The sequence below is a fragment of the Etheostoma spectabile genome, unplaced genomic scaffold (assembly GCF_008692095.1).
Source record: "Etheostoma spectabile isolate EspeVRDwgs_2016 unplaced genomic scaffold, UIUC_Espe_1.0 scaffold119, whole genome shotgun sequence".
Classification (NCBI taxonomy): domain Eukaryota; kingdom Metazoa; phylum Chordata; class Actinopteri; order Perciformes; family Percidae; genus Etheostoma; species Etheostoma spectabile.
The window spans coordinates 288,642-297,077 of record NW_022605570.1 but is presented as its reverse complement, the minus strand read 5'-3'; the positions used below and the strand labels follow the sequence as shown (position 1 = coordinate 297,077).

The window sequence follows — 8,436 nt, the reverse complement described above, 5'->3', positions numbered from 1 at the left end:
CTTGGAGTAGACTTTACCAGAGAGGCTGAGAAGTGTGATACCCCTGTAATTGGCATACATCCTCTGGTCCCCCTTTTTGAATATATTCTTACATGTGATAATTTATGCTTTTGATTGTCATACCTGATAGTAATTCATAATCGTTGTGGGGGTCAATTATTAATAAGCCACTGGCCCAAACAAATGCATGTGCACGGCCCTGGGTAGTTGTATATGTACCTTTCCATTACCATACCCAATTTGCCTGTGGCTCAGCCAACTGAGGATTGACTCAAGCAGTGACTTAATTTCTGCTTCCGGAGATTCTATATAAATCCAATGTATTTCACACCATACACATTAAGGAAACATTTGGTCATGATGTGCATGGTAGAGGACATCACAAACTTAAAATGCATTAGTTTGCAGCAGTATACCGGCTGGTACTGGTGTAGACCAGCAGCAGATGCTCACTGTGGCTGCACACAATCTATCCAGCATATAAAGCAATCATCACCAAGACTCATCATTCAGTGGTACTATATAGCCTTGCCACTCCCTTCACTGTGAGTAGGCATACTGTGTGTTAGCGTATGGGAGCATTCCCATTTAATATCCTACTGCTCTGACAATGAAAACTAACGGATACAATGATGCAATAAAGAACAGAAATCAGGTGCAGTTTACCATGAAAGACATTTCCATTAATTTCTATACATTACAGAGAGGGATTTGGTGCATTGGGAAACAGAGAGAGAACGGGACAGGGAGAACAGTGAGAGCCCAGACAGCCAGGCAAGATGAGAAAAAATTCTGCTGACGGTAAAATAAATGACTAAAAATGTAAAGACAATATTCAAAACTCACAATTTCTACTTATGGCCTTTTAACTAAGGTGGATCAAAACAAACTCACCGACTTCAGCAAACTGTTGTTGAATATAAATACTTTAGATAATGTGTCATATCAACGCTACCATCAGCTGTGTGTTCTTTTTTTAACCCTTATGTCATCCTCATTGAAATAACAGCCAGTTAACTACTGTGGGCCAAAAGTATGCAAACAGAGTGAGCATGACCCAGTCAATAATAAGATGTAGTAGGCATCTAGCATTTTGTGAGAAAAAAGGGTGAATCTCCCACAAATTGAACAGAAAATCTGACCAATGTCTATTACTCACAAAGGTCTCCTCTATAACATTTAACCTACAAAAGAAAGTATTGTAAAATACTGAAATTGCCAATCTTCAATCTCCCATTGCAGCCCATGTTAGGGGGGGCACCGCAGGTGAATAAGGAATATAGTTTAACTAACATATACAATATTACCATGACACTTCCCCAGTTGATTCTTTACAATATTTTATTGTATTACAAGTTTGTTTTTTATGTTTAATTATACAAAAAAAAGTTATTTTATGAGAACATATCAGTTGAAGGAGTTTCTGTTGCAATTTGTGTGAGGTCATGTTGCATAATGCCTGTATTAAGGTGGCAGGGCCCTCCTATAGCCTACAAGTTGAATGTTCTCCAGTTAACTAGAGGGACATTTAAATTTAGAAATTAAGTCAAAGTCCAATAGTAATAACACAATGTTTCTTTTTAAAAATCGGCAATCTCACACGTAATTTACCATTATCTCCCCATAATCAATTACGAGCATAGTTTCCGCTTATAAATCCACCACACTTTCATTAGACCCAATTCCAGTTGATTCTTTACAATATTTTATTGTATTACAAGTTTGTTTTTTTATGTTTAATTATACAAAAAAAGTTATTTTATGAGAACATATCAGTTGAAGGAGTTTCTGTTGCAATTTGTGTGAGGTCATGTTGCATAATGCCTGTACTAAGGTGGCAGGGCCCTCCTACAGCCTACAAGTTGAATGTTCTCCAGTTAACTAGAGGGACATTTAAATTTAGAAATTAAGTCAAAGTCCAATAGTAATAACACAATGTTTCTTTTTAAAAATCGGCAATCTCACACGTAATTTACATTATCTCCCCATAATCAATTACGAGCATAGTTTCCGCTTATAAATCCACCACACTTTCATTAGACCCAATTCCAATCAGTCTATTTAAAGAAATACTTCCTGTTTTTCTTAGTATCTGTCTTCTCATTGTAAATAGGTCACTAGCACTGGGTTCAGTTCCATCTGCCTTTAAAAAAGCAATTATTAAACCACAACTAAAAAAAGCCAAATTTGGATTCACAATTCTTGGGGAACTACAAACCAATATCTAATCAGCCATTACTGTCAAAAATACTCCAAAGAGCTGTTGCCGACCAACTCATAACCCAATGTGTGGACTAAAACAATAGCACGTCAAGTGTGCCGCAAGGGTTAGTACTTGGCCCTATTTTATTTTGTATTTATCTACTTCCCCTTGGCAATATTATGAATGAATTCAAGTTAACCTTACATTGTTATGTGGATGATACTCAACTCTATGTTCTTATTCATGCAAACGACCCCACCCAACTGAACCAACTGAACAAACTACAGGAATGCCTATCCGAAATTAGGATAACATTATATGCTGTTGATGTTTAGTAAGTATCTCCAAATTGTAGGCTACCCCTTGACATTTCTAGATATATAATATTGACTATTATAACTTTCTCAATGAGTAATTATTATTAAGCAGTAGATTTTTTTCAAGTAGCTTGCTCTACACTCCTAATACCAATGACCAAATTACGTTTTCCAGAGCCAGGTTCACCATGTGTGCTAGGCTAGCACACCTAAAAGCAACAGGGTTATCGTTAAGGTTATTAGTCACAACTGTGCTTTTCCCGCTATGGCAAGTCAAAATATCTGCTGAAAAAAGGAACAACATTAGCATTTTCTTTGCTGAAAACAGCTGCCTGCTGCGAGTGATAATGGTGCAATGTGGTGAGATTGAACCAAACAGTAAAATTCTGGATGGCACTGCTGAACAAAGGCCTAGTAAAGCTGAGGGGAGCTGTAGATTCAGGTAATAATTCTCTGTAGGTTCATCACTAGTGACTCCTTTTCACATTGAAATGAAGGCTGTAATGCGGCAATGCTCTGCTCATTGGGACTCCTAGCAAGAGCCTTAAAAAATTACCACACACCCAAAACAGCGCAGCTAGGATCCTGATGAAGATACAAAATTACGGCCATATCCGTCCTTCACTCACTCCACTGGCTTCCTATCTCATACAGGATTGCGTTCAAAATGTCCCTACTCACCCATCAATGCATCCATGGCAATGCCCCTCCCTACCTTAAAGAACTACTCACACCACAAACCTCCCCACGAAACCCCCGCTCCGTAAACAAAGCACATCTTCAACTCCCCCAGTACCAAGCTCTGCACCATAGGGGATCAGGCTTTCTGCTCAGTCGTTTCTCGCCTATGGAATTCCCTCCCAGACCACCTGAGGGCTCTACAAACCACTGACTATTTCAAGAAGGGCAGTTATTGTTTATCTTTATTTCTTTACTTTGCTTCTGTTTTTAACCTGTTTTTATTCTCCTGTGGCACTTTGGGATTGTTTTTCTTCATTGAAGAGCGCTCTACAAATACAATGTGTTCTTATGATTATTATTATTATTATTATTTGATATTAAAAATTTGTATTATAGCCACTATAAACTACTCATTGTCAACAATGTAATGGAGCTATCACCTTTGTAATCACCTAATAAGCCAATAAAAACATGCTTGGTGGTGTGTGCGTGCATATCGGCCCGTGAGATCAGAGGTAAAGAGAAAAATTGCTGTGTGATGCAGAGCAGTGAGGTTGATAGAGCGGTGAAAATGAGTCATGCTGGTTTCCCCCTCAGTCAACCTGTCATTGCAATTTCACTTGAAACCCAAACGCGGTCCCGAAACAGTCCAGACACTCATTCACATACAAGTTGATACATTACTAATTATGGTCTACGCCCACTGTATGGACAGCACAAGACACAGACAGTCCAGCAGCAGCCATTGTAATCCTTTCAGAAACACATTTATTCTGCATCTGTAAAGTTTCAATAGATATTGGTTTCTGACGGCAGAGACTGACACCCTTATTACTGAATTAAAGTTGCTGTTAAAGTTGTTTTTTAGCTGATATTTAATATCTTAAAATTTGAACATGCTTATGCCAAAGTCATATGTTATTTTCTGTTTCTGACTACTTAGAGTTTCTTGGCAGGACAGAAAATCCTCTGAAACTGCATTATACCCTTACAGGCCAAATTCCCCTCTGATATGAAAATAATAATACTTATTAATACGTATAATATTCTTGTAAGCTTGTTTAGAATTGTGAATAAACTGTCACATCACAATCAATTTAAATTAGTGCTTCCCTTGGGCAAAATTAAATGTCACATCATGCAGTCAGCAAACCACATAAATAGTATGAAAAGCAGTAGTAAGTAGTATAAAAGAAAATCGGTTTAAGTAGGCAGGTTGGGGTGGTGGATGGGTCAAACATCACAGTCAACAGGACTTTCACCCATGAGACCGGGGTTAGATTCCCCTTTTTGTCCCGTGTGTCACTGTTACTTAAATTATAAACGTGTTTAAACCCACCCACAATCTTTCCCTACCCCTAACAAAGTGGTTTTACCCTCTACGTTGAAACATTACTACAAATCTGTCCCTACTGAAATCATCCAAAAGTGACGCCAAGAGTCCAAACAAGTGCATTGACACCAAAGGAGTACCAAAGCAACAAATATCGCCACAGCTGCAATTACATGGGAATTGGCACCTGACCAAACGTCGATCTTTGATGCGCTGGGAGTCAGACTGTGTTGAGTATTCAGTTTTATACTAAAGTCTAAGGACTCATAAAGTTTTCTGGTTGATTCTCTCTCTCCCTCTCTCTCCCCTGTACACAAACGGCAAGACCTGTTGTTTGACTTTGGAATTATATAGTGTTTGATTTGCTTCCTTCTATAGGAAGCACATGTCAAGATCACTCAACACCATATTCCAAAGCCAAACATCCTTTTATTCCATTTTAGGAATTTTAGGAATTACATTTTCTTTGCAGGAAACTGTGGCCTCGCCTCTCAGGGTTGCAAAGAGAAGTTTGTGGCTTCAACTTTGACCTCTGCTGATGAAAGCACACAGATGAGTGTTGAGATGCTTATTTATTCTGCTCTACATAGACAGTAACCACATAGAAAGGGGGGGGGGGCATTTTCTCAGTAGCTTAATCAAAGCGACTTTCCTGGAGGGCATTCAGAAACGTTCTCATTCTTTTTCCTTTAAAAACATATAACTCCAAGTTGTTTTCTTAAAGAAGCGATCCGCCAAAATACTTCATCGCAGCAATAACAGAATTATGGCTGACTTCAACAAGAATTGCACTTGAAGTGTCGCTGGTGTGGTTGTTAGGGGTGTAGAAAGATTTGATTCTTCAAATGCAGTTTCCGTTTGGGATTTCTTTTTCATACTTGACGTTAATGAAGGACATAAAACCAGTTGGAAATGCAGAGGGGGTGGTAGTTATTTCCGAGCAAATCCATTAATTTTTTTCAAGCTCTGTGAGTTTAACTGCCTCAATGTCTTACTTAATGCTTAGACTAACATCAACAAATCATCATGCATGGGGATTTCAGATCATCTTCTGTGCAGCAAGGCAAGCTGACCGGGCCAAATACGCAAATGTTTTGGCCAACAGCTTTGGGACGTTTCAATGCTAAACATTGGGGACAGAGATGATGAGATGGTGATGTGAGCCCACTGCTCAAGCTGATATACAGTTGTGGCTTTTCTATGTTTACATTGCAAGAATGCAGCTATGCGCTTACCTAGAGTACATCAGAATAGCTTGGGTGCAACTGAGGAAAAAGAGTACCAAAAGAATGCAAAAATCATGTGACCATGTAAAGCCAAAGTACTAACAAGTTTTCCTGATTCAAACTATCAAAACCTGATCAACTTTCTTGACTTTTTCTCATTGAAACTTCAATATTTGCAACACAGGTAGATGCGGCTTCATCTTAGTTTGCACTGACTTAAACAAATCTGCATCTGCATCTTCTCACTGACTTAACAAGCACCCATGCCGCCTCCATTTCACATGATGATGAGGTCCCACGCTTTGAATCCTGCTGCTTCTCTGAACCAGCAGCAGATTACAGCATGTTGTTGCCCTTCATATCACACAGTGATAACAAAAAAAACAGACATCCTTCAAAAAAACCAGGCCAACACCAGAGCAGAGACCGAAGGATGCCAACCATATGGTGATAATTTCAGGGATATAGAGTAATTAAGTAAGGAAGTATGTATAATCTGATGCAATAAGTCATTTGAATTTTTACTACAGTCTATTCACTAGCATGGACCACGCCACAACCATGTGTTAGTTAAAGATTTAATGAACATTATGAATGTGCAAAAGAACATTATGAATGTGCGAAATTGATGTGGATGTGTCTGATGGGTGGTCTGGGAGGATGTGTGATGTCCAGGTGGAAGAGACTCAGGATGGGGGGGTTCTGTTCAGAAGCAGTTTTCGCCCGAATAGTTTACACAGACCCCCCAGACGGTACTAGAAGAGACAAGAGAGGAAGTGCAACAGGAATGGAAGATGGATGAAAGGAGAGGGTAAGGGAGGGTGGGTCAAGCGACAGAGACGCAATCTGGCTAAGCAGCACGGTATATGTAGGTTTGTCTGGTGATTAGAGGTGTGGTTTAGGCGTGGCCCGCTCCCGAACCTAGTTAACAAATTAACTCCATTTCACTAGCATGGACCACGCACAACCACTGTTAGTTAAAGATTTAATGACAATTGAATGTGCAAATGAACATTATGAATGTGCGAAATTGATGTGGATGTCGTGCTGATGGTGTCGGGGAGGATGGGTGATGTCCGGTGGGAAGGACTCAGGATGGGGGTTCTGTCTCAGAAGCAGTTTTCGCCCGAATAGTTTACAGACCCCCAAAAGTGTCAGATTGTGTAAAACTGATTGTGCGTGGGCTTGACTGAAATCGTTGACATCGTTTGTGAATGTAAGACCGGTGTGCTTGGAATGACCTGCGGCCTGGGAACTGAATGGTTTGATGGCAGATGCCTGATCTAGCGACTGTGGATGCTGCGACGATGTGGAAATGTTTGGGTGATATGGCTGAAATGCAGAGAATGCTGTTTCTGAAACAAAAGTCAAGTGGCCATTTTGGAATAGTGAAAAGTGGGTGTTGTGAAGGTGCCTTGGCGGCCTGGAGCCGATGTATTTGATGGCTGGCTAGTAGGTGTTAAATGAGTAAGACTCGAGACCATTCGTGCCCCCAAAAGAAAGGAAGCCAACAATGGGGTAAGCCCATAGGTCACGGAACGACGAAGGAGACCCGGACCCGTGCCCAATCACGGAATACATAACAACAACAACAATACATCATACGTATAAAGCCTCTAACGTTACGCAAGGAAACCTCAAAGGGCTAGAGGGGAAATCGGCAACAACAATACTCAAACCTAGTGCCAGAGAACAAGCCGGAGCAGAGCAGGGGAGACCGGTGAAGGCTAACGCACCGACGAAGCCGGCCGAGCGACCGGAGCAGCCCTGGCAGGAGAAAAAGTGGTCAACACAAGGAGCAAAATGCATTTGGGAGTTGGGGAAGGGAGGGGGGGGGGAGGGGGTGCGGGGACGGGGGGGGGGGGGGGAGGAAAGACCAGAAGCAAAGAAGAAGGCTAAGAATCGTCAAGCACGATAGTAGGAAGGTCCCCCTGAGCGGCTGGATGTGGCACTGCAGTGCGGCCAGCAGAGAAAGGGAGGAGCAGAAGCCGATCGGCCAGGACAGCAGAAGGAAGGGTAGAGGAAGGGATGAAGGGATGAAGGGATGCATGTGCGCAGGGTCTCGTGAAGCCTGCGAACACAGGGATGAAAGGCAGAGAACGCCCGAGACATGACAGACAGAGGGAGCAGGCACATGGGGAAATACGACCTGACCACCGCCAGGGGGAGCCGGAGACGCGTTCCGCGGCCGACGAGGACCGTGACGTCATGCGCGACAATGCCGGCCGAAGCCGACGCCTGCTACGAACCCGGAGGGGCCGGAGGCCCGGGGGCTGCTGCCCCCGGGGTGGCAACGGAGACCAGGAAGAGCCGCCACGATGCGCCCCCCGGGAGGAAGGCCGATGACGAGGAGAGGGTAAACGCCGATCCCCGCGGTTCCGACATCCCGACCCGACGGAATGAGGGGAAGGAGACCGAGAGCCGCTGGAAGCAGAAGCCGAAGCCGAGGGAAGCAGGGGACCGGTCGGCGGAGTAGAGTAGATCCGGGCGAAGCCGAGGCATGACGACCGCAAACCGTAATCCGCAATCGGCGCCGTCGAGACAAACGACGGGATCCGACCGCTGCGGCGGGACTGAAACATGTCCTGCGTCGAATAGATCGTCGTACAGATCGTCCAGGACTCCAGGTGAGCGAAGCTGCAGCTCCGGATCTACGACCGGGAGCGTGAAACGCCG

The 8,436-nt window shown here is 42.9% G+C and overlaps 1 long non-coding RNA gene across 1 annotated transcript in view; it reads left to right on the top strand.

Moving 5' to 3' along the window:
• The first annotated feature begins 1,757 nt into the window (after positions 1–1,757).
• The window catches only part of LOC116685689 (uncharacterized), a 17,792-nt gene continuing 11,113 nt past the window's right edge, over positions 1,758–8,436 (top strand). The window contains exon 1 of the long non-coding RNA XR_004331013.1: positions 1,758–1,834. This is a non-coding gene — a long non-coding RNA (uncharacterized LOC116685689). The remainder of the gene's footprint in view (positions 1,835–8,436) is intronic.